Source organism: Prionailurus viverrinus, chromosome D4, assembly GCF_022837055.1.
Source record: "Prionailurus viverrinus isolate Anna chromosome D4, UM_Priviv_1.0, whole genome shotgun sequence".
Lineage (NCBI taxonomy): Eukaryota > Metazoa > Chordata > Mammalia > Carnivora > Felidae > Prionailurus > Prionailurus viverrinus.
Window position 1 is genome coordinate 45,076,290 of NC_062573.1, and position 26,571 is coordinate 45,102,860.

The window sequence follows — 26,571 nt, forward strand, 5'->3', positions numbered from 1 at the left end:
CCACTCCCTGCCTTAGAAGTACGGAATTTGGACTGTCTGAACCATAAACAAACAAACAAACAAACAAAAAGGCAGAAATCTACTCTTAGAACACATGATACTAAGCACCTTACTGCAAGAGTGTGAGTCACAGAATTGTTATTGCCACCCCACCAACAGGCAGAATTCTGCTCTAGTTCAGTTTGAGTCAATGACACAGTTCCTTTTTAACTTCTTAGGTAAAGAAATAAAAGAGGACAAGAAAAGATGTGTTCCCATCCCTGACATTTTCTGGTCCAGCAAGGACAAGCTGAAAAGCTGATTAACAAGGTAATGTGCATATATGCTAAATGTGTAGAAGGACAGCAATGGGATTCTAAGCAAGAAAACACAGGACCTTAGAATTTCTAAAAGTTGGGGTGGGGGTGATGAGAAGAATTAGTGACTGAAATCAGTACGGTAGACATGTCAGAGCAAAAATGAAAGACATTTTTTAAGCAGGCGGAATATAATAAGAAATAAATGATAGGCATTTCTTGTTTCTGTGCCAAATTTCTATAGGCGGCTTACTAAAGTAGTTTTGTGTTTCATCTTGCCCAACATGTCAGAAACTGAAGCTGGTAATAAGGATAATCACAGAGACTGTGACCCTCAATGGACAGAAGCCAGAGTCTTATCCATTTTTGTAATAAAGAAAGCAAAATATTGCAGGTGGCTTAGCCCATAGGGTCATTTTACAGATTATCTCAATTACATACAACAGTTACTGAACAGACTTGCAACAGACATTCACATGAACCCACAAATGGAAAGTCAATGTAACACAAATATTTGACCCAGGGTAAAAGAAAGGATTGAACATATGCTCTAAAGTGAAAGCAGGTGCAAAGTAAGGTATATGGGATGCTACCACTTGCATTTAAAACACACACACACACACACACATACACAAAGCACACATGCATGTGTAAGCATATGTAAATCTAAACTAACTCTGGAAATATACATAAGTCATAGTAAACAGTAATTAAATCCATGAAGCAAAACAGGGTAGCTGGGGGTCAGAGGAAAAGAGACATATCATATACTGGTTTGTGCCATGTGACCGTATTACCTATTCAATAAGTTGAATTTTTTTTTAAAGAAAGATTTGTTAAAGACTTTTGAGTTAGGAAAAAACACACATAAAGAGAACTTAAAATGTTACCAAAGTTAGATTTATAATGCAGCCTGAAAAATCAAGCCAAATTCTGTATTTTTATTTAATTCCAAACTGTAATATTGCAAAATTTAATGAGGTGAGGTAGAAACCCACTTTTATAGCTTAGAAAGTATAAAAACGGGGATACACAAATATCTCTTCATAAGATTTTACAAGGTCAAGAGCAATCATTCAAGAGTAGACCTTGTATTTGCTTTTACACAGAGTCCTTGAACCTGATGTCATATTTGTATATATCTGTGTATAAAACTATCTACTTCTTTATCAGTATCTATGAGAAAAAAATTCTATGTTCCACTCAAGTCTATTAAAGTCATACCCTAAATTGTATTGTAATATATGCCATATACATCATAATGTTATTAGGTTTGAAGATGCTTGCTTCCATATCACCACCATGCCCCCATATGAAGAAGTGGCAGTTTTTTACACATTTCAAAATTTTTACAAAATATGTGGCACAAAATTAGTACCATAAATAACTCAACAACAGCCAAAAAAGATACTTATTTTGGCTTCATTCTATAAACATTAACTAAACATCCTCAAGACACGGGTCACTGTACAGCGTTGAGAGGTACCAAGGTGACGTGCATCCTCCTTGCACAAGAACCCAACAGTCCAGTAGGAGAATTAATGTACTCAGGGGAGACCACGTGATGAGTGTTACTTTTGACATCAAGAGTTTGTGTTTGTCATACCTGCAAGCCAATGAAACACAGAATTCAATGGAAAACTGGGGACATCTGTGAAGAAAGGAATCAAAGGCAGGCAAGATAGTAGACAGGGACAAAGTAGCAGAGGTTAGTCTTAAGTAAACATTAAACACCATTATTCCTTAGGCTTAAATAAGAACATGATTTTAGCATTGGCTAAGTTCATCCCAAAGCTAAAATGCAGGAATCTCCATAAAATTTCCAAGTATTGCGAGCTTTCAACTTGGAAGCACACGTGGGGCTGGCAGAGTAATTTGTTAGAAATTTAAAACTGGCAGTTACATCTGCGGTTTCTTTTGCTGGAATTGTTCTTGTAAAAGATTTATGAGAGGCAAACGTTCCTCCTTGGCTTATTCATAAAATAAAATGGTGTAGCAATATAATAGATGTACAGACAAAAAATGTTTTAATAGAGTCTCTCTGTGCATTCACAACACAAGGAGAAAGAAAGTTCTCTGCTTTGGAAAGAACTGGTGAGACCCATTTCATGGGTCAAAGGTGTAGGATTTTACATAGTTTTCCTTAAGTAAGCAATGCTAGTATTTATATTGTATCAGTAAAAGTCCATTCATCTCATAATCCTCACTTAGAGTTATATTCATTGAAAAAAGAGCATGTTCACAATATTCACAATATTGAAGCATTACAGTTTGAAATACAACAAATGGCATAAATACCGATGAGGTGTAGCATTTTCTCTTCAGTGGTTAATCTTATGATAGGACAATGACAAAAGTAAATAGCGCTGTTATATATTAAACAAAAAGTCCCAGGAAGGCAGTGCCCATGTGGTCTCTTCTTTTTGTACAAATGTTTTTTGTTTGTTTGTTTGTTTTTTCCAGCTTCCCAGGAGACAGATCCAACTGGCATCTAGGGATGAGAGGGCTTATCTTCTGATTTTTGGTTAAGGTGATTAAACTCAGACTACTAATTGGGTAAAAATGCAAAACTTATTCTAGATTACTATTTTAAGCATCCTTCATTCTTTCATCCATTCTTCCATTTATTCTTCCAACAACCTATTTTTTTCCACCTATCCATTTTTCTACCCATCCATTATTTATTTAGAAGTATTTAGATACTTCTTTTAGATACTTCTATGCACCATACTCTGCGCTGAGTGTGGAAAACACAATGATGGACAAGGAAGCAGATTTCCTTGCCCTTATAACTTGTAGCCTAGCCCAGGAGACAATGAAAAACAACCATCCAAGTGGCCACGTATTCCTAGTTGAGATAAGTGCTCTAAAAAATATACTGTAGGCAATTAAGATGGATAATGGGAGGGAGGTAAACAAGACTAGGGGTTCAAAGAAGAGGGCCTGCTTGGGGAAAAAAAAGATATTAAAACCCAGTATTCGGGGGGCATGTGGGTAGCTCTGTTCTTGAGTTTGAGCATTGTATCAAGCTTTGTGCTGGCCATGCAGAGCCTGCTTGGGATTTTCTCTCTCTCTCTCTCTCTCTCTCTCTCTCTCAAAATAAATTAAAAAAAAATAATACTCAGGAGTGAGAAAAATTTAGCAGATGTAGAGTGGCTGGAAAGCCCATCAGGGCCAGAGGAAACAGCATATGTAAAGGATCTGAGGTAGAGAAGAACTTGGTGGGTTCAGCATGTAGGGCTAGAGCCCAGAGAACATGGTGGTGGTAGCAAGACATGATTACAGACTGGGTATGGATGACCCAGAATCTACGGATCATATTTTAAAAGATCGTTCTCACTGCTCTGTCCAGAAACTAGGTACTTAATTTGCTTTTATGATTTCTTGCTTGTTTTAACACTGGAGTCACAAATATCCTTCAGCTTAGGTAAGGAAATTTATAAATCCACCTCAAGCCAACTTTTCCTGGATCTTCAAAGGCATTTAGAAACATGCTTCTAGCCATCATGCAACTATCTAAGTCTCTTTGCACTTTTAAAAAAATCTATTTGTTTCTTCACGCATGATGTTTGCGAAACCACTCTTCAGACTAGCACCACATAACAAATTTCCCAAAATTAACGTAGAGAAATAATCTCCCATTACAATATTTCTAAAAGATTTCCCATGATGGCGGTGGGGGCGGGGGGGGGGGCAGACAACTGACCCAATACTGTGCATCAGTTCCACACACAGGAAAATCAAGTGCAGAGTAATGTGGTCTCTACAGCTCTCAGAAAGACCGCATCCTAGAGACCACTACCTGCCTACTGGGAGGTGAGGGGGGGGGGGGGACATGTCTCCCCCTTAACAGATGTAAAAGTTCTCCTCCACAGGACAATGTGAAGCCTGGGTGGATATTTCCAGATGCCCCTTAAGCTCTTGTGAAGGATTCCTAGTTGATGAAAGGGAGAATCATGCACATCAAAAAGAAATGGTATGTTTAGGTTAGACTCCAGTCTCCCAAGAAGCATCTGGAGACAAATATAAAGAGAAGAGACACTGACTAGACAAAAGGCCAGGATGACAACATGAGCAGAAGGGCTAGGAAGAAACCCAGAGGGGTTCCTCTGTGGGGTCTAGAGAACATACTAGGTGAAATGCAGCAGGACATTTCCCTGCCACAGATCCACCTGGAGGGTCTCAGAGATTAGACGTGTGTTTGCGCACTTAAGATTCCTCCACTTGGCCAGCTACCATGCTCTGAACTGTTTGCCACGTTGAGATTTGTAGTTTTCAACTATCTAAGTCTCTTTTTATTGCCTCTTCATTTGCTCCCTACCTCCCACAGAAATATACCTTGCCAGCAAATACCCCGCTGCCTGCGCATTGTTTATACTGAGGATGTGTGAGGAAGTGTCACCCTCCAAAGGTGGGATTACTCATCTGCTTTCCACAGCAGAGCTGCGGCCAGCATTAACCTCTACGCTGCTGCAGCAGGCAGCTCTGTGGAGCCAATGCCAGAGTCAAGGTCTGAAATAAGGCCCTGTCCAGGCAGTTATGCACTAACCGAACCCAAGCCTGCCTCCATATTCATAACAGCAGATATTCAGATTTCCTCTTGAAAAATTCCCCTTCCATATCAACATTTTGTATCTTTGGGGAAAAAAAACGTTTTAAAAGACAGTTTTATGATACTGGTATTTTAGGAGAAGACCAAAGGGTGGAAAAGGGTTTTGCTTTTGCTGGGAGGGAAATAATGTCACCACTCCTAAATATCCACCAGCTCCTAAGGCCCCTTTCCCCTGACAGGGGAACATGTACAGCAGGGGCCCACGATCTGCTTAGCTGATGCTGGGGAAGTGCTTTTGTCATGGTTATCCAGTCAATAGCTCACACCGTAAAATTTTCAAGAACTGTATGTCGCAATAGTCGCAATTCAAATTAATGACTGTATTTTTTAAACTCCTTAAGAACTAAACGTGAAAGCATAGTTAAAATCTGATTACCCTCACAAGGCCTTGAAGCTCATATCTTGAGTATTAAACCCTGTCAGGATGGCAAAAGAATGCTTGGACTTGTAAAATCTGGGAAATTTAAAACCCAAGCCAGAGCTCCATCCTAATTTACCTTGTTATTGTTCTCTATCATAAATATTCTAAACTGCCGGAGGCTCGTGTGGATTCAGTGATTTTATGCACTGCGTGCTCTAAGACACAACACCCCGAAGATTAGGTGGCATGCAGATGAAGCGTGCGTCTCAAATTCCTTGTGGTTGTAACTTTGAAAGACTTTGTGGAATTTCAGAAGGAAACCCTAGAAAAGCAAAAATCACTTTGGTCTTTGTACCTACATTAAGCATTTAATGTATAGACATTCAAGTAGGTCTTAGGGGCTTATTTTATAGTTTATAGAAGGGTTTTTAGATGAGCCTTTATAGTTTCCATGAGAAAACTTTAATCCGCAAAAGCACAATGAGATTGACCCTACTTTTACGTACTTCCTTTGACTGGGGTGTAGCAGCACTCACCACATGGAGGAAAGGTAAAACAAGAAGGATGGTTATAAGCAAGTGCTTTGAAAACAGAACCCATAACACCAGCCTGTGATTGGGAGGCCCAAAGGCTTGTATTTTACAACCCAGTTTGCAAGAATACCTACACAACTGTTTTTACTAAACTGACAATGCATAGGTGCTGAAAAGAACGCTGTGACTACTTTAGTATCTTGGTTGAGAGACCAAGTCCCGTCATTCTGCCCTGCTTTTTAGTAAACCTACGCAGCGGAGACCATGTGTGTGCTACAATCTGTTCACAGGATGCGCGAAGCTGCATCTGAGCCCCAGACAGGGAGCGAAAACCCGCCCCACTGGGGTGTGGTGCCTCACATGCCAGAAATCCACTCCCCTCTCTCCAGCACTGCCAGGTGGGACCAGGAACATGCCCCAAGGTCAACATAAATGTCCTTCAAAACTTCATAAGAAGTTCCAAGTAAGGGGCGCCTGGGTGGCTTGGTCAGTTAAGCATCCAGCTCTTGGTTTTGGCCCAGGTCATGATCTCATGAGTTCAGCCCCACATCGGACTCTGTGCTGGTGGTGAGGAGCCTGATTGAGATTCTCTCTACTTCTCTGTTCCTCCCCCACTTGTGCTCGCTCTCTCTCAAAATAAACTTTAAAAAAATTTTTAAAAAGAAAGTCCAAGTAAACAGTTGGATCAGTTCATTTATTTTACAGAAGGATTTGGGGTTTTTTTAATGCTTATTTAAATAAAAGGAAGCAGAGAAAAAAACTTCACATCTTACAAAGCAGACCCCCTCTACCACCCTATCTTCCCCCCTTAAACCAGGACAATGTCAATTTCTAATTTTACCCTCATCCTGACAAGTACCTGGATAAATATGGAACTGTCTGGATAATTACAGTCAGCTATAATAGAAAGGGTTTTTAAAATATATTCTTTGTGTGCATGCACCCCACCTCTTTTACTTACTAGCTGAGAGACCATGGGTAAGTCAAAATCCCCTTACCTGTAAATTGGATAGAACACTATTTTCCCAACTGCAAGGGTAGTTAGAATTCAATGAGAAAACATGTATACCTAGCCTGATAGCACCAAGAATATAAGACTCAATAAATATTAATTCCACTCCCCAGTACCCATATACCATATATGTATACAATAAAACATGTTAGACTATAATCCAAAATATTAACAGAGGTTATCTCTTGGATGTAGGCTTGCAGATAATTTTATTCCTTGGGTTTTTCAATAGGTTCTCACTTTTCTACCATATATGTTTATGTACATGTATACAATGTATACATACATACATTTATAGATAAGATCTATATTGTATGATCAGAAAAATATGCCATGTGAAAGATGTGGACAGCTATTTTCCATTATAAATAAATATCTGTGTCCTTTTATGTCTGGAGTTGTACAGTCTACTGAAACACTGTGAACAGAGAAAGTGCTATGACCTCATTCCACACTTTTAATACCATCAGAACATTGACCAACATGTCATGAGTAGTGAAAGCTAGACAATAAAGAAAAACTAAAATACACCTGCACTTTGAAAAAACCCCTGTCCAATAACTTCTGTGGCTTGCAAGACACAGACCAGAGTAACTAGAGTCTTGCCCATGTTTTATCCTTGAAACTTGCCTGAGCCTGGTGCATCATAAGTGCTCAGTAAATACTTGTTCAAAGAATAAATGAATATAGCATGGTAGTGATGGATAATCATAATGGCTTTCATGGTTTCTATAGTTTGTTGTTCCTTCCTGGTAACAAAAAGACTTAGACAAGCAATGTTCAAAGAAATATATTCAAAACGAGACAAGAATGGTTGACAATTAAGAAGGTGGAGTAAAAGGGCGCCTGGGCGACTCAGTCAGTCAAGCGTCTAACTTCAGCTCAGATCATGATCTCATGGTCCGTGAGTTCGAGCCCCACGTTGGGGCTCTGTGCTGACAGCTCAGAGCCTGGAGCGTGCTTCAGATTCTGTGTCTCCCTCTGTCTCTCTGCCCCTGATCAGCTCACGCTCTGTCTCTCACTGTTTCTCAAAAATAAATAAACATTAAAAAACAATTTTTTTAAAAGGTGGAGTACATTCTATGATTATTACATATACAACTTTTCATGCAATCAGAAAATACCCATTTTTTTTTAAATTAAGACAGTGTCACATAGGAAACATACTGAACCAATTTGCTCATCACTTCTTTCGCTGAAAAAGCATGAAAAATCTTAATTCCCAAGACGACTTCTGGGAAAAAAAGTCAACATAAGGAGCAATGAAAGAGATGTCTCCTCCCTCTCCTGCCCTCTTCATCTCATTGTAAGATCTAGGACAAAATCCAGATCAGACACTGTGCTCATCAGGGTAGTACTTCCCCCAGGCACACCTGCCCCACCGGAAGGCCCTTATCCATGAAGGTGGATGAGGATAGTGGATGAGGATAAAGTATGTTGCCCGCACACCCACGCAACAAGTCCTTGAGCACTGAGATGCCATTTCCACACAGAAGGGGAAGAACAGAACTGCATACTTGGTGCTCCCCTAGCTTTATGGGTTTTGCTTTTGAGTCAATATTACCCAGACAAGAATCAAAGAAAGAACAAGATTCCCTAAAATTCACTTGAAAGATTGAAGAAACAGAAGGGATAAACCTTGAAGAAAGATAACCCTTTTCTCAATTAGATTCCCATGTTCAAACCTATAAGCTCCTGAACGGATGGGAGCCTGATGGGGTGGTGAAGAATATTTTACTTTGGTTTGAGCTAATAGTTTTTTATTTTTTTAAATTTTTTTAACGTTTTTATTTATTTTTGAGACAGAGAGAGACAGAGCATGAATGGGGGAGGGACAGAGAGAGAATGAGACACAGAATCGGAAGCAGGCTCCAGGCTCTGAGCCATCAGCCCAGAGCCCGACGCGGGGCTCGAACTCACGGACCGTGAGATCATGACCTGAGCCGAAGTCAGAAGCTTAACCGACTGAGCCACCCAGGCGCCCCCTGAGCTAATAGTTTTTTAAATGTACAGTGGATTTCCTGTTCTAACTTCCCAAATGTGACCCCCAACCCCTTAGTACAAAACGTGACTGTATTAAGTACAATAACATAAAAAGACTTCTCTAAAGATGAATAAAAATAATGACAACAATGACGATGCTATAACAGGCTCTACTGAGCACAGCTGCTTTACGTGGTCCTCTTTAATCCAGAGGAAAATACTGCAAGGGGGTATTGCTGGCCCCACGGTCCAGTGAAACAACTAAGGTGCAGAGAAAGCAGATAACCTGATGGAAGTCACAGGGCTGCTGAACACAGACCCAGAACCCCATGCCTAGGCCAGGCCTCTCTGACCCCAAATCCCCTAATACCACCAAATTTGTCTCACTCAGGTGCTTTGCACACCTCTACATGGAACACTCTCCCCCATCTCTCCATTGGGACAACTCTTACTCTTTCCTGATGTTCATCTTAAATGTCACTGCCTCAGAAAAGCTTCACCTGTTCTTTCAACCTAAAGTAAGTACCTGTTAGTATCTTGCTCAGCATCTTGTCCTTGCCCTGAAATCAGGACATTTACCTCAGGGTGAAGCATGCATTTAGTGCCTGCTTTCTGATCCAGAATGTAAGCTCCAGACAGGCAAGGGCAACAACTGCAAATATCATTATTAAATAAGTATTTGTTGACTGACCGATTCACTGGCTGAAATGACTAAGTACAACAATGGTTTTCAAAAGAGGGAGGTGAAAGCACTTGTACTCTGCCTGTTCTAAATGCACGAGCTCTACATTCATCTGTTTATGTCTTCAACTACCTCATAAGATGCTTAGTTGAAGCGCTGTTAAAAGAAGAATTTGGAAATGACTGTACTATTCTATGATGCTTCCCTATATCAACAGATGCAGACAACCAAAGAGGTTTGAGAAAATCTGCTGATGCCCACCCAGCATCCGGTTAAGCAGACAAGGTATAGTAAACAAACCAACAGGAACAGGAAGAGAGTAGCTATCTCAGAATATAGATATAAATCAATATCTTCACAAAGTCACTCGTCCTTTCAAAAGCTTCAAAGAAGAACTTCTTCTCATCTATTTTATCTCATTTGTGCCCTACTTAATAGATATTGATTTGATAGGCACGTGCCATTTAAATAGAAAATATAAAATGAATATTCTAATTGTAATTGAAGAATACCAACTTAATGCAGAAGTTCCCTGTGTATAAAAGACCTTCCAAAAATTGTCTGTATCCCTTCCTTCTCTCCCACTGTCTGGGGAGAACCTGATTCTGGGGCAGAAGCCACGCAGCCCAAGAAGACACATGCCGCTGAAATGGTTCTCTGGAATCTACCACTGGCCAGATGTCTCAGGTATTCGTACCTTCCCCTACACTGATGACTCCCTCCCATGTGATCCATCAGCTTTCAACCTAGAGTAGCATAGTAAATGATAACCAGACTTTATAGTGTAATACAGATACAATAGATAAAATAGATACTTTAGGGATGCAGTAAAGTGATTTCACTGACTTAAAAGCAATAAAGTTTCTGTGTGTAGAAATTAATGCCACATCATATTGGTAGTGATCATATTACCAACACCGAGATCACAAAAGGATTTCTTTGTTTTACTAAAACAAGCTCTTTGACATGGAAATATGGTACCTCAATTGTTTTGCCATGAACACAGCCCTCACCCTTCACTTTCCCCCTTATATGGAGTAAGTTGGGCTTCTGACCTATAGCACATGTGACAATGTCTCTTTAGATCTTCCTCTGGGCCTCAATAGGAGTGACACATCACAAAAAGTTCACACCAATAAAATTGGTAATAAAATCAAATCGGTACGTAATATCAATAAAATCAGTAATAGAAATCAGCCTAAAAATCAAAATAAATAGGTAAAATTGGCCTGAAAATTAGCACTTAGATCTACGAAAACCTAGACTTTTCAGAGTATTTTTTGCAACAATCTGACTTAAAACATTTTAAGGTCCATTATTTCAGAGGCCTTATTTTGATGAAATGAGAAGATTCTTCTAATGTGGAAGCAACAGTATCCATTTAAGATCTGTCATCTGAATTAATGCTAGAATTTTTAGATAATAACAATTTTTTAAATTCTCCATACATGGGAATTCTTATTAGAAAGTCACCTTTGGAAGGTGGCAGATTACTGACTCCCAACCCAAGTATTCAATAATTTGCTATAGACACATGAAGTTCCAGTAAGGTGGTTTACTAATCTCTACATGTGCTTTTAGAAACGACTACCCTCTCATCAGAAAATTTAAAAGCAAATTTAAAGTATTTGTTATATCAAAATCTACTAGTTAATGTTGAAGAGACCATATTTTACTTAATTTTAATATTTTAAGGTATTTTAAATCTTCTGTATAATGAGATTTTAACTCCTTTAAATTCAATTTTATTCAATGTCATACTAGGTCCTGAGAAAACTCAAACACCATCTAAAAGTTTCCACTGGATGACTGAGACCATTAAATTTTCTTTTGAGAAATATGTAAACATAGATAGTTTATCTGTTGCACTTCCTTTGCCTGCAAGTGACAGGGGCTCCCAACTCAAATGCCTTAAAAAACAAAGACATTTTTGTCCCAGAAAATAAGAAGTCTGAAAATAGGAGGATTCAGGTATAATTTCCTAAGTCTTTAGCTTTCTTTCTGACTCTTGGCTCTGCCCTTCTATATACAGTGGCTTTATCATTATCAACATCCCCACAGAATCATAGAATAGCTGTAAAGTTCTAGTCATTACATCTAGACGCCAATGTCCAAAGGAAGAAGAGAGGCTGTCTTTACTATTTAAGAGAAATAAAACCTTTCCTAGAAAGACCTAATCAAACTTTCCTTTTCCTCTCCTGGGCGAAACTTGTGGCAGATTCCCATGATGAAAATGATCACTGGCCACTGCCATTCATTTTAAACAGCTAGTATATAGGAAGTTGAGTTCTGTGCCTCCCAAAATGTGTTCAAATCCTAAACTTTGGTAACTGTGAATGTGACCTTGTGTGCAAATAGGGTCTTGGCAGATGTAATTAAGTTAAGGATCTTGAAATGATATCCTGCGTGGGCCCTAAATCCAATGACTAGTGTCCTTATATGAGGAAGGAGGGGGAGAGCAAAGACACAGAGAAGCTGACTGAAGATTGAGGCAGAGCTTGGAGTTATGCAGTTATAAGCCAGAAACACCAAGGATTGCCAGCAACTACCAAAAGCTAGGAGAGAGACAATGGAATGGAACCAATCCTGCTGACATCTTGATTTGGACTTCTGGCCTCCTGAACTGTCAGAGAATAAATTTCTGTTACTCTAAGTCACCCAGTGTGTGGTACTTTGTTCCAGCAGCCCTAGAAAAAATGATACACAGGGTATACTCTCCGGGGCTGAACTAGCCTTTCTAAAGCACAGAACAACATGGGAGAGAGCAGATGAATGAATAAAAGCTGGTAAAATAGGAGGTGGGCAACGAAGGATGTCTGCACTACACACTTTCCTGTTTTTCAAACGTTAACCATTAATAAAATCTCCTTTTCTAAATAAACAATTTATTTTAGATTAGTTTTAGATTCACAGAAAAACTGTAAAATAGTGCTGAGAGTTGCCATATACCCCACACTGAATTTCTCCTATTATTAAAATCTTACATTAGCATGATACATTTGTTACATTTAATGAGCCAATATCCATACGTTATTCTTAATGTCTATACTTTGTTCAAATTTCCTTAGTTTTTACTTAACATCTTTTGTCTGTTCTAGTATGCATAACATGCATAAAACCAATTGAAAATTCACCTATTTTTAATCTCTTTGTAAAATGAAGAAGCATAATTATAAAAATCATGAAATTTGTGTATTTACACATTTTTTATAAGGGAAACATGAGCAGAATGGGATTACAGAAAGACTGTATCGGCTACAAACAAACAAACAAAAAGTGGGTTGATGAAAAAATAAGTTTTCATTTAAGAATAGCCCAAAGATAAGAGCCATATGGCCTAGTATATACAATGACACAAAAGAAAAATCATTATCAGAGATGCAACTTTTCTTTTTAATTTTTTTTAACGTTTATTTATTATTGAGAGACAGAGAGACACAGAGCGTGAGCAGGGGAGGGGTAGAGAAAGGGGGGAGACACAGAATCTGAAGTAGGCTCCAGGCTCAGAGCTGTCAACACAGAGCCTGATGCAGGGCTCAAACTCACAAACTGTGAGATCATGACCTGAGCCGAAGTCAGTTGCCCAACCACTGAGCCACCCAGGCACCCCAGAGATGCAATTTTTCTAAATAAAAAATGTGAAAACACTTCTAGGGTAATGATGCTAGGGGCATGATGTGTTTGTCCCCTGATCCCAAATGAGCCAAATCTGACAATTATGTATCCAATGCCACCTTTTTTCCCATGCTGATATCATGTCCTCTTAAAGTTTAAGTTCCTTGCCCTCCACAGTCCTCCAACTGCCTGCTGGACGATTCCATGTGGAGGTCAACAATCTAAAAACTAAACTCATCTTTTTTTTCCCCCAAATCAAGTGGTTAGGGTAATACTTCTGTCAGTACGGGTAAGATTAAGCATTAGACCTCAAAGCCATTTTTCATTCCTTTTTTCCTGCATCCCACAACTGATTATATTATCAGGATGCCTATTTTTTTTTAATTTTTTTTTAACATTTATTTATTTTTGAGACAGAGAGAGACAGAGCATGAACGGGGGAGGGGCAGAGAGAGAGGGAGACACAGAATCTGAAACAAGCTCCAGGCTGTGAGCTGTCAGCACAGAGCCTGATGCGGGGCTCGAACTCACAGACCGTGAGATCGTGACCTGAGCGAAGTCGGACGCTCAACCGACTGAGCTACCCAGGCGCCCCTCAGGATGCCTATTTTAAGTCTCTCTGTTCCGCTGGATCCAGTTTGCAGTGTCTCAAGCACTTAGCCTCATCATCCCCCACAACCCTGTGCCTTCCGGCCATGAGCACCACCTGACCTGTGCCCCCTCGTCAGAGGTCTGTGTCAGCACCACAAGGCTCTTTCTCCTAAATCTCAATAATGCCAATCATTTCCCTTCCTTTCCAAAGCCCCAGGATGGGGTGGTAGCTGCTTCCTGTAGTCACTACCTCTTCATATCTTAAAGCAGCGTTTCTCAACCTGAGCAATACTTACATTTCAGGCTAGATACTTCTTTGGCATTGAGATTTGTTCTGTATATTTTAAGATGTGCAGCAGCATTTCTGACCTCTACCCCCTAGATGCCAATGACTCCTCCCAACAAGTTCCCCACAACCAAGAACGTCTCCAGACATTGCCAAACTCCTTAGGAGATGGGCAAAATCACCCCGGACTGAGGACCATTATCATAGACTTCGTTTTTTACCCTTTTTGCTTCCTAGTTAGTAATTTTATACCTAGTTGACATTTCTCTTCCGAAACGCTCTCCTTCGAGTAGGTGTAGTTTCTATCTTCTGCCTGCACCCTACAGTGTTCTCTAATAACATCTCCTGCCTGTGTCCTGTATTTTTATTTTCACCCTTGTCAGTTTGATCTAAGGCCCCATGATCCCACATCGTCAGCCCCTAAACCATTTCCTGCTTTCCACCTCTCCACTTTGCCATCTATCTTGACCTCCAAACACATTGCTCATCTAAGTTTCATCAAGCTTTCTTCAATTGCTGACATCCTACAGAAGAAAATCCAAACCTCTTTATCTTAGCCTTCTGAGGTCTCCAGGAATCAGAGAATTTACCTGCATTCAAAAAATGTTATGTCAGCTATGCACTGGGGGCAAGTTGATTATCTTTTCTGAGCCTCAGTTTTCTTCTCTATGAGAGAACTTCTTAGCTTGTTGAACTGTTGTAACATTGGATCTAATGTAAGTAAGGAAGCAGTAGAGGACACTAAATGGTAGATTTTATTGCTATATTATTGTTTTTGTCATTATTATTTATGTTAAAAGCTACGTGCACAATAGGGCTTCAATTTTATTCCCTGTGACAGAGATTGCAGTTATTCTTTTCTAATATACTGACACTTTTTAGCTGTGCACACGGCCACCAAGCTAAAGACTACACGTCCTAGCCTCTCTTCCAGTAAGATGTGACCATCTTACTAGGTTCTAGCCAATTGGATGAGAATAGAAATACTATACATGATTTTAACAAGAAAGAGCTTGACTACCTCTTTCTTCTTCCTGCTGACTAAAGTGTGTCCGTGATGACTTGAGCAGGAGCATCCATCTTGAACCACGAGATGAGATTGGCATTGAGGATGGCAGATCAACAAGATAAAAAAGAAGAAAAGCTTATGTCCCTCAAGATTGTAGCACCACAACAGAAGCCTGGGACCATCTGGCCAGACTCTTAAGTAAGACATAAGTAAACTGCGATTTTATCTATGTCATTATTGTTTTAGAGTTTCTTCATTACAGCAGCCAAAACTTTATCTTAACTAGTACATCATTTCCTTTATGATATATACCGCCCATAATTTAGCCTCAACTTGTCATTTCCTTAAAATTCCTTTGTGATTTGGTTTGATGGATTTGAATGCTGAGAAAAAATTATCCGGGAACCCTCATCCAGGAACAAGATGATTCTCTCCGCAGTGGCTATGACAGATATTCCCCCTGAGGTTTTAGTTCTCTATATCTTAATTACAAATGGCTTCTCTGATATCTATCTCTCTTTTTTCTTTTCTCTTCTCCTTACAATAGTGACTTTTTAGGCTCCAAAATTGCTGAGATAGGAATGCTATCATATTTGAACTTTACTTATGTCAATATCACACAGAAAATAAAGTTGCCAGGTGAGTGTCTAGAAAATAAAGATGGCAGCCACGTGTCAGAACCTATGGCAGGAGAGACCTAGGCAACCTGAAGAAAATAATCCAAGGTTGAAAAACCAGCCTGACCCATGAAAAATGAAGACTACAATGTATGAGGGTAAAGTAGAGTTAAATTCACTGCAGAAAGCTGCAAACTATCACTATACGTGAGAATTTCTACGGAAGGGCGATGCTTTTGTATTTGGGCAATGAAATTCCTTCTGGGACCTCCCCATTCATCTAATTTAATAAGCATTCATTAATCATGAATGGGTATCTTTGTGGACAGAGTTAAAGCAAAATGCCAAGTTTTCGTCAAAACCATCTCTGCAGATTTTTTCTTTCTTGCTGAACTTGCCTAGAGTCAGCAAAAGAAGGCAAAATCACTTTCTTTGTGCTAAGACTCCAGAACTACAGTCATTGGTGCCCATTCACTAATGCCAACTCCAACTGCTGATTTAAGAAACACTTGACAAGTAGAATAACCCACCACATCAGTATACATTTAGCAAGAGAGTAAATCCTGCAATTCAAACTACATATACTCAGTCATGACACAACCCAACTTTCTGGCAATTGGCACTTCAAACATGAAAAAAAAGACAAAATTCAGAGCAAATGAAGACAACCCTTTAGTGCCCTTCTAATAGACTCTTCCTTCTTTGCAAATGAGAACCCAAGTCCCACAAAGATCTCAGAACTTGTGTCGGTTGCTGTAAGCTGGGATAAGGCAGAGCCTACATTGCAACCCAGAACTCTGCCCACAACAGGGCCCCTACATCTATCTAGTCTCCATTGCTTCTCATTCAAGAGCAAGAATGAAATCTAATGAGTCAAAATGAGTTGGAATCTTTCAAATTAGTCTTTCAAATTTTTTTGGCAATTGAAAACAAGAAACATAACTTCCTCATACTGCATGGTGGAGGAAAGCCATACTTTTCAGAAAAAAAGAGCTTTGGAATGGGAGCCAGTCAGTCCCAATTCCAGGCAGGACTCTGATAATAACTTTCAGAGATGACTTAGATGAATTCAGATAATGTAAAATGAAGGGATTGAGTAATATTCTTAAAGGCCCCTTGCATGCTCTGGTTCTTGGATTCTAGGACTCAGAGAAAGATCACTGAATGTCTTGACTTGGCTTAGCAGTTTGAAATTGAATTTATCCATCTTTCCCGTCTTCTAATTTTTTCACAACTCAGTAATAAGATGCTGAAAGAAGTAGTGAAGAAATAAAAAGCCAATCCAATCAGCTGAATGAATTATGAATATTGCCCTCCACCTTAAATTCCCTGAACCAAAACAGAGGTTACAAACTATAAAATCTACTCCTGACACTCTAGCTCAGGGGAGCTAAGAAGGAACAACAAAGCCATCCTACCACTTGCTGTATTCATTGTTTCATACAGAAACATCAACTTCCCTGCCTCTGGATCTTTGCCGAATGCTCTCTTCATGTCTATCAACAAAAGCCCTGATATCTTCTTCAAAACTCAACTTGAGCCCCAGCCGCTCCACATAGCATCTGCCTACTCCTTTGCAATGACTGTCTTCTGGCCATCTGTTTGATCCTTAGCCACATGGCACTTGGTCTCAGTGAATGCCCTATCACAAACCTAGAACAAAGTCTGCTCTCTAAGGAAATGACTTGAACCTATTTTTATACCTCATGCACTAGCCTACACATAACAGGTGTCTAATAAATATTTGTTGTTGATCGTGATGACAGCAATGGTTCCCCAGGGTGACAAAAGTAGGAAATGGTAGAAAGCAAGTTACTGAGTGGGTGGGTGAGGGTGCATTACATGAGAATAGGCATAATACAGTTGTAAAAATTCACTAGAAACTGGATGAAGGAGGATGAAGAAAGGGGACATCAGGTTACTTAATATTGATGCCAGTAAAATTGTTCACTCTCAATAAATGATATTTTTTACTTATCTATCATTGTAATGTATAATTCAGGAGAAATTGCTAAAATCTGGAATTATTCTTATCTATCCAAATTATCTTTACTTGCTCTAACTTGAATTGCCCAGCTAGTCCAGAAAGTCTCTGTAGTTGTAAACATCCCAAAAATCTATACACTTTTTTTTTAAAGGAACTCAACTACTTTCCCAGGGTAATTTTTTTCCAACTAACCAAAGTGCAGCAGCTTCCTATTGCTTGAGAGCATTTTGGCCTCGTAGTGCTAATCCTGATAGATCAAAGAATCACGTTGAAAGCTCTTAATAACAAGGATGAATCCCACTGCCAGAATTTCAGATATAGTCCTTCTCAGTGGGGCATGTGAATATGTGCTATTTTAAGTGTCCTAGGTAATTCTGATATATGACTTGTTTAAAAAAGACAAGACTATATCACACTGTTGCAGCCAATCAGGTTTTTTAGATTGCATATGTTCTTGTTTTGCGGCTTTCTTTCCCCTGCTTTTTGCCTTGCAGAAAGAAAAAAAAAAAACTCATTTAATTACCCAGCTATAAATGTTGGCTTGACTCACTCCTTACCACAAAACATTTCCCCTAGTTCCCTTTGTGGGTTTTTTCCTGTGGAGGTCTTGGTCACCACAAACTTGGAAGGATGTTACCTTACAATCTCACCCTCCTGTATTACATATTAGCCATGACATAAACTGAGCTGCAATACTTTTAAGGATATCTTACTGGTTACTCCTTTAACAACTTTCATGAGTCTCATATTCCCAAAAATATAACTTTCCATTTCAACTGGCTTGCAGAAATTAACACAAGCTAAATAAAAGCTATAACAATGGTTGACTACAACAACGGTTGTAAGATCTCTCTCTGATAACTCTGATATGATCCCAACTACAAAGACGCAATAGACTAGTAAAGAGTAGTGATCTTGAACAAGCGACTTAACTCCTCAACCCTATATGTCTTCAACCAGAAAAGAAATCATTTTAACCCATCACAGAGAGTTGCCATGAGGATTTAATGAGATAGTCCATGAAAAGTTGCTGGCATATAATAAACACTTAGTAAATATTATTTTTTAGTTTCATCTAGTAGAAATTTATTGATTTTGCTAAATTCAGGAAGAATTGGAACTCTAATGTTTGTAGTATTTGCTATATTAAGCATTTTCCCTAAATCAAGCTTGGTAGACTTTTGCATGTGAACTGTAACTATTTCTGTGATTTATAATTTGCATATCCTTTAAAATTTCATGATTTAATTTGTTTAGTACCTTCCATATTCATGGAGAAGTAAATTTCAATTTCTTACTATTTGTAAGCTCTTTTCCCCTAGTAATGCAATTCACTCAAAGCTTTAAAGGTAAAAAAATATATAAAAAATTTTTAAAAATTAGCATTTCTTAAGTAATTTGATCAAAGACTTCACCCAACTGATTTGAAACAACATGTAATCAAAATTTAGAATAGTCCATTACAAAAAGTTTCAATGTGATTATAGGACACTAAAGTTGATATGCAAAAAGATTCTTCAAAGTTGTAAACATTCCTAAAATCCAATTTGTAGACAGCCAAGAGAAAAGGCATGTATTACCACATTGAAGTATTTTTTTCTGTTCTTAAATGCAACATAAGTTTACTCTGTATATCAGTTATCCTAACTCTGCATATACAAAATATTTACAAATTTTGAAAGTTATAATTTCTGTATCAAATGGGCAAATATCACCACTGGTAGAACATCAGCTTGTTTGGACATAATTATGACTTATATGCACAGCCAACCCAAGTAATTTTTGCTCTATAAGTCTAATTTAACAAGGCCATTTTGAGGATGATTCAATCCTCCACCAACATGTATAACTGTACTACTATCATGGCAAGAAACAATCTCACCAGTATGTCTGAATTTTTAACTGAATCTATAGCACTTAGAATATTGTCAAGTGTTTCATATTCAACAAAATTAACTTTCAAACATTTACCATTATTCCATAAGTTGAATGGAAATAATCAAACCATTATTGGAATTAGCTTAATTGATTTTTCTATTCGAAGCAGCTTATGACATTGATACAAAATTTATACCATTTAATATTTGCAAAATTCTTCTGCTAATAAAATCAATGCAGTAATAACTCTTCTTGCTTCACTTTCTGCACAAGATAATTTGAAATGAATGAGCTAAATTAACTCAGGGACAGCCATTTATTCTAAATGAAGGGGCAGAGTGATGATAAAAGCACTTTCTTCAGCTATACGTGCTAAATCATCTTTTTCACATGTAATCTCTTTAACATAATCAGTAGTTTCTGAAATAGCTCCTGGTGCTCCTTCAGATTTGTGTCTTTGGTTTCATACAGTTACTAATATCACTATAGCCCTCCTGGTGGACAGGAAATGCCAATAAGTGTTTTCTACGTTTCTCATTCATTATCAATTGTTTGAGAAATGGATATTTTCATTATTCTACACTTAAAATTCATTGGGACCAAATGGGTTTGTTGAAATATTTTTTTAAAGATTTTCTTTTTTGAGAGAGAGAGAGCAGGAGCCAGTGAGAGGGTCAGAAGGAGAGGGAGGAAGGAATGTAGGGAAGGAGGGAAGGGGAGAGGGGGAGAGGAGGAGAGGGCGAGAGGGAGGAGAAAAGGAGAGAGGGAGGGAAGGGAGAGGGAGGGAGACAGAGAGAGAGAGGGAGAGAGAGAATCTGAGGTGGGTTCCACACTCAGCATAGAGCCTGACACAGCTGGTTCTCACGACCCTGGGATCACGATCTGAGCCAAAATCAAGAGTTGGAAGCTCAACTGACTGAGCCACACAGGTTCCCCCAAAATATTTTTTTAAATTTTTTTTAACGTTTATTTATTTTTGAGACAGAGAGAGACAGAGCATGAACAGGGGAGTGGCAGAGAGAGAGGGAGACACAGAATCTGAAACAGGCTCCAGGCTCTGAGCTGTCAGCACAGAGCCTGACGCGGGGCTCGAACTCACGGACCGTGAGATCATGACCTGAGCCGAAGTTGGATGCTTAACCGACCAAGCCATCCAGGCGCCCCTCCCCCAAAATACTTTTAATAAGAGTGTTACAAAACCAATAGCACAATGGTAACTTGAACCTATTTCTGGGATATCTTATTGGGTACTCCTTTGACAACTAAAGAGAAATGACATCTCCAGACTTACATGAGTCTAATCTCCCCTAAGTTAATTTTTATTTCACCTGGCTTCCAGAAAGAAACCAGTAAGAGCTGAAACAGTGAACAACTTGGCTTGTAAGAGCTTGCTCTGATAACTCTGAAATAATTCTTACTACCTGGGTAAAACAAATACTTATGTTTAGATTTGAACCAGACAGTAAATGACAAAATCACTACGACAGAAATATAGTGACTCAGATTTGTCTCTATATGCACCATGACAGAACTGCTTGACTTGTACTTCCCCACGCATATTTCATTTACTCCTAATGTATAATTTACTGTTTCCCACTGGCCCTACATACTAGTGGCCTGAAAAGTTTGTGCACTTTGTGGCCTGGGCCACAGACCAAACAGCTGAAAAACCAAGCGGCCCGCAGGGACAACAGTATCAGAACTTCTTCCGACACAACTTAAGACCATTAGATCTACTCATGCCCTAGAAGGCTTATTTTTATCAGAGAGCATGCAAACTTCAAAAGGGAACTATTACTTACCTTGCTTCTGGAAAGGGTTGGGGAAAAGCGTTTGGCTTTCATATTCCATCACAATTTAAAGAGGGAACTCTGTTCACTGCAAATACATCTCATACACTACTGAATGAGACTGCAGTAGAACACCGTGGTTTATTTTTAATATGACATTAATGATATCACTTAGTTAAAAAATAAAATATTAGATACACGCTAAACCAGACAGGATATCAAGACAGAAGACATAAATCACGTCTGCCCTGGGGACACAAGGGTATATGGTAACCCAACCCTTTACATGTATATTTTGTCATAGCCACGTATGGTAGCATATGCCTAAAAAGGAAAATTGCCTATTTCCACATGCCAAGGAGGGAGACGAATCAGATTCAAACATCTGATTAGCTAGTTTAATATATAAACATCCACAGAATCAACCTGCCTTCCTTCTCTAATCTTTACCTGACTCAGGAACAAAGTTAATTTTTTTTAATGGGCATCATAAAATCCTAATTTTAAAAATACCATTTGATCTATGGTAGTCATTAAGAGAAACGGGATGAAACAATCAAGTTTCAGAGAGAGGTGTTTATGTATGCATGTCTCTATAGGGTTAACTTGACAGTTTTCCCAGTCTAAATTTTTTAAATTCCCACCAGTAAAAACCTTGGAAACTAACTGAGTTAGTTCACTCAATGCATTGTGAGAATAAAAGTTCCTTGTGTGAAATGTTGGTTCTACAGAAACCCCATCCCATAACAAGAAAAGTTCATAAAATAATAATATACTCATGCTAATTCTTGAGCCCACAAAAATAACTAGAAGAGTCTCTAGACTCATTATGATTCTTTGAGGAAAGAGTTGTTGTTTTTTTAATAACCTATGGAAATGTATTATTAGTCATTAAGAATAAACTACAGCAATATCCCATTAATCTGTCAATGTGATGCTCTAGATAAATAGTCAGTGGTGATTTTTCTAGGTAAATAAAGATAACTGTCTCCAAATCTTTTCTACTTCATGGTATTATATTATGAAATATATATGCAAAACATAATTCAGTCTTCTCTTAATGGCACAAGATAGCCATTCTGTTGAGTTTAGCAACACAGTTTGTTCCTAAAATAATGACCCAGATAATTTAGTGTCATCTTTTTTCTGTAAACTTCTATCTTAGCTGGTACTAGTTTTTTCTTGTTGCCTGAGGTCCTGTCATTCCATTTTCTTTTTACAAATAACTGGTTAGGCTCTAGGGTTAGAGCTTTGTTATTCCTGTGAAGAGAACTATATGAGTTTTATAGCAGATGATCCATCCACTTTTTTAGCTTACTTACATTATGAATTCACAGCTTTGTCAGGAGTAAGGGGGACTGGGACTCAAACCCAAGTCAAGTAGACTCCAAGCTAGCTCCTTCCTTTATGTCATGCTACTTTATCCAGCTGATTTCTCAATTCTCTGTCTTTTCTCTATCCCTCTTTGAAATCTTGTAGGCAAGATATCAAAGTTACAGGTCGAGATAAAATATTAAATTGCCATCAGGTTGAAAGCTATTATGATTACCAATGTATTTAATACTTTTGAAATCAGACTGCATTTTAAGTGAAAAAAAGTCTTTCTTTCCACGTTGATCTTTCAGGGAGATTAGGGCCTTCTTGATTTCCTAATTAATTGAAATGCTGGCAGGAATAGTTTTGGTTTTGATTTTGGTTTTGGCTTTGGAGTATGGGGAGAATGGACTATTCTAAGATCCCCAGAGGCCCAAAAGGGCAACAGACAAAAATGCCACTTTGAAACATCCCTAAGCTGCTGTCCCATTAATAGCCACCCTGGAATGAACAACCAAGGCTCACATGGGCAAGTAGCATGAGCAGATGGTCTACCTGATGACAGAGGTGTGCCTGACACTTCCAGTGATAGGTGGACATAATTAATGGCCATGACGGCAGCAGCCCAGGAGTTGGGTCAGGCCAGGTCACCGACACCCATGGACACTGCCTCTTGTTGGGCCAGGTTTTGAATCACTCTCTCCTGGGTGCCCTTCGATTTTACATATCATGATCCCTAAAATAAAAGATTGCATCACCCTAAAATACTTTAGATTCTTGGTATGTATGCCAGACCAGACAAATCCAAAAGTAGAGTCAGCGTTCTGAGGCCTGCTAGAGACATTTTTTCCTGGAGAACATGCCTATTTTAATTGTGCACCATTTGTTTCCTTTCTGTAATAAATCTTCAGATGCTATTTCTGTACATTCTATTTGTAGAGGATATATTTCTCTTATATGGAACAATTTTACTTCAGTCAAGTAAGAAGTTATAACTGTGAGTTCTAGTTAAACAAATAAAAATATAAGCCTTAAAATTTTTATGTGTCAGTATTTGAGTTGCAATAGCTGGAATTCTTCAGTTGAGCAGCCTCCCTAAATCATACACAAATAAAACCCTCAGAACTCTAAAAGGAACCATTTAAATACCATCTCCTATTTGTATATCCTTTGAAGTTCTGAAATACTTTGATAATCATTTAATACTTAATTGATAGTCTATGGAAAGAAGTACATTCTAGAAAAAGAAGAAAAGTAAACAAGCCTCAAAGAAGTTAGGCAACATATCAGTTTCTGTGACTGTCAGGAACTAGAGTTCCTCTACCTGTAACACTAATATTTTTGCTCTATACTACTAGGCAGTTTCACGCAAATGAGGGCAGTCTGTCACAAACAGGAGACAGTAAAACTCTAGTGAAGTTTTATCAAGATGGATTCTGTGGAAACTGAGAGGCCTTAGAAATAGACTAAGTATCAGACATGTAAGGTCAAATTAAAGGCACTATAAATCCCACCATGAATTCTTTTTTTTTCCTTAGAAACAAGACTTCTCCAACTCAGCTGCACTGATTTTTGTAAGTTTCATGAATACAACCTGATTCAATGCACCCTTCATCATTTATAATGCAAATACTTCCAAGAGTTCCAGTAGTCATAAAAGTAGCAGAATGAATTAGCATTATTAGACATTGGTTAACAAGTCACCTAGGGAGACCCAAAAAGAATAGGAAAGAGAAGGGGTAGGTAAGAGAAGAGCACAGATTAGTTGGGTGAACAACCAATAATGCCACGTAATAATAGTGGTAGAGTGTCTCTCTATGTAACCAGAAAGTCCAAGAAGGGCATTAATGTCTCCACAGGGAACTCTAAAAGGAGAGGAACTAAAGGGAAAGCATTAAGGGAAAGCAAACCTCTACCTATGTCAACGACATGGTCTGGGCTTTGGCCTATATAATGAAAGCAGGATGTTAACACATATTAATTAGAGGAGACCTATATCACAGTAAGTTTTACCAAGAAAAATATCTAATACCTTCTAAAGCTATTTTCTTTCCTTTCCCAATATGTATCACTTATCTGATTATTTTGGAGAATAACATTAAATTGTGCTGTGCTGTTTTTTTTTTTTTTTTAATTTTTTTTTTTTTAACGTTTATTTATTTTTGAGACAGGGAGAGACAGAGATGAACGGGGGAGGGTCAGAGAGAGGGAGACACAGAATCTGAAACAGGCTCCAGGCTCTGAGCTGTCAGCACAGAGCCCGACGCGGGACTCGAACTCACGGACCGCGAGATCGTGACCTGGCTGAAGTCGGACGCTTAACCGACTGCGCCACCCAGGCGCCCCTGTGCTGTGCTGTTTTAAGTAAAATGTGAATATTAGTTAAACAACAAGCTGTTGGCTAATGCCAAACCAAATATACATGGTCAGAATTGTGACTCCTCTACAGCCACAAATGCTAAAAATAAAAATGCGATATTATACCTAGAAATACTCTGAGTGCATGCTTCTTTAAAATGTATTTTTTGAGGCGCCTGGGTGGCGCAGTCGGTTGGGCGTCCGGCTTCAGCCAGGTCACGATCTCGCAGTCTGTGAGTTCGAGCCCCGCGTCAGGCTCTGGGCTGATGGCTCAGAGCCTGGAGCCTGTTTCCGATTCTGTGTCTCCCTCTCTCTCTGCCCCTCCCCCGTTCATGCTCTGTCTCTCTCTGTCCCAAAAATAAATAAACGTTGAAAAAAAATAAATAAATAAAATGTATTTTTTCAATCCATTGGGGATCAAAGTCAACTAGAAGACATCCATACTCTGAAATGCATTCTATTACATGAGCTAATGGAGTGTGTACTGAGAGACCACCGACCTTTGGGAAAAGTACAACTTTTATACTCCTTATAAGGACTTGAAAAAAACCTATCCCACCTTTCACCTGCTTCTCTTTCCAGCACCAGCTGTCCACTTTCTACAGGCTAGCCACTTGACTTCTTGCAATTCCTTGAGCTAGTAATGTTTTCCATATGCTGAAAGAGACCTCTTTCTTCTTCTCATTCTTTACTTGGTCAACTCATAACCATCCTCAGTTCTCAGCTTGGTCATCATGTGTTCAGAGAAGCCTCACTGACATCCAACAATAGGTCCCTTGTGTAGCTCAGTGTTCTCAGAGCAAAACGCTCATCCATTTGCTTTTTTTAAATTTATTTATTTTAAGAGGGACAGAGAGAGTGCGAGCAGGGGAAGAACAGAGAGAGAGAGGGAGATAAAGAGAGAGAGAGAATCTCAAGCAGGGTCTGTGCTGCCAGCAGAGCCAGATGCAGAGCTCGAACCCATGAACTGTGAGATCATGACCTGAGCAGAAGCCACGAGTCACACACTCAACCGACTGAGCCACCCAGGGACCCCAACACTCATCTGTTTCATTGTAATGTTGGCACAGGTTTTCTTGACTAGACTGTAAGGTAGACAAAGGCAAGGACTAACTCTGCTTTGTTTCCCACTATAGGTCCCCATAATCAGCACAGCTCTTAGCAATTGCTTAGCATGTCAAAAATTACTTATTGAATAATTTCTTCCTTGATTCAAAATATATTTGCTGAGCACCTACTAGGTGTTAGACATCCTTTGAAGAGCATCATTATAGGGGTGCCTGGCTGGCTTAGTCAGAAGAGTGTTGGGATTGTGAGTTTGAGCCCTATGTTGGGTGTAGAGATTAAATAAACTAAAAAAGATTTTTTTAATAAAAATAAGAAAAAGGGCATCATGATAATAAAGTAGTTAATGACACCTGTCCTCATAAAACTTAAATACTAGCAAGGACAGCAGATAATGAACACAATAAAGAACTACAAAAAATGTTAGAAGGTGGGGGGGTTCTATGGGGGGAAAATAATAGGCAGGGTAAAGGGGAAATAGGTGTGCCTGAAGGAAAAAAAGTTTATAATTTTAAATAAGATGACCCAGGTGGGCTCCATTGAAAAGGTGGCCATTTGAACAGACTTGACAAGGTGGTGAGG

General features: G+C 38.9%; 1 protein-coding gene and 1 long non-coding RNA gene across 3 annotated transcripts in view; one reads left to right on the plus strand and one right to left on the minus strand.

The window, feature by feature from the left end:
- Positions 1-26,571, minus strand: part of ADAMTSL1 (ADAMTS like 1) — an 888,150-nt gene that overhangs the window by 752,465 nt on the left and 109,114 nt on the right. The window lies entirely within an intron of this gene.
- LOC125150715 (uncharacterized) lies at positions 231-9,945 on the plus strand. Its single transcript, XR_007146449.1, has 3 exons — positions 231-309; positions 9,189-9,315; positions 9,697-9,945. It is a non-coding gene; the product is annotated as an uncharacterized LOC125150715 (long non-coding RNA).